This window comes from Acyrthosiphon pisum, chromosome X (genome assembly GCF_005508785.2).
Source record: "Acyrthosiphon pisum isolate AL4f chromosome X, pea_aphid_22Mar2018_4r6ur, whole genome shotgun sequence".
Lineage (NCBI taxonomy): Eukaryota > Metazoa > Arthropoda > Insecta > Hemiptera > Aphididae > Acyrthosiphon > Acyrthosiphon pisum.
Window position 1 is genome coordinate 130,497,709 of NC_042493.1, and position 1,150 is coordinate 130,498,858.

Here is a 1,150-nt window from a genome sequence, read left to right on the forward strand (position 1 = left end):
TTCAGAGTTAAAATAATTGAAAGGTTATCATGACTATATGTCTATATATTATGAGGACGATTTTTGAATTCGAAAATTTAAAAGTGCATGTTATTATTAATTGTAATCAAGATAATTAGATAAATATACATTTTTTATTACATTTTATTATATTATTAATTATTATTATTATTATTTTATTGATAATACATATTTTGAATTCTTTAGCGCATATTTATGTACATAGGTACTTTTATAGTTGTATTGTATAAATACATACCTACTTTGGTTATATAAATACATATACATATAAATCCGAGCCCTAGTAAATAGTAATTAGTTACATAAACATTAGTACCTTACCTTACCTAATGACCGATAATAACTTATTTGAGTGAAACAAAAATATTTTCATTGTCATAATTTTATGATTCTCGGTATGTCGACTTGAAAATGCCTTAAAATCAGGGACTAAAATACCTAAATCTGATTTCAGGATACACACCACACACTTATTCATTCAACTGTTACTTTTGGGCTTTGACAGTTTTCTATACAAAAAAAAAAATTTTGGGGGTTGTAACACACAGAATCCCCCCTCCACTTTTATATACCACTTACCCCGTAAGTGAGGTATAATTATGTAATTTATATGTATAGATTATGTATTTTAAATCACTAAAAGCGGTAAAAGCCTATATTATGTGTAATAAATTGAAAAATATTTAAATATTTTTGTATGTCATCATTAGGGTTAGGATATTTATGCACTAAAAAATGTATGAATATGTATGCACTTATGCACTAAAAATCATCTAAATATGCATGAAAAATTTGAAAAATATGCAATAAAAAGTAAAGAAATTTTTGGACAAAAAATGCAACAAACATTTATTATTATAGACAAATTGAAAATGTTTGTGTTTGATATTAATTGTTGTATATAATTTTTTCTTTTTGTTTACTTAATCGAATATGTTTAGCGATGTTCATATGCTGTTCAACAGTAAACCGACATTCACTACCGACATTAATTTCGCATAATTTGCAATAAAGGATTGAACCATCGGTAGTTAAAACGTGCTCTCCAAATTCTTTTACAAACCTCTTAGTCGGTTAGAACAAGAGCTTTTAACTTTAAGGCATAACTGAGTGATTTAAATAAAATCAA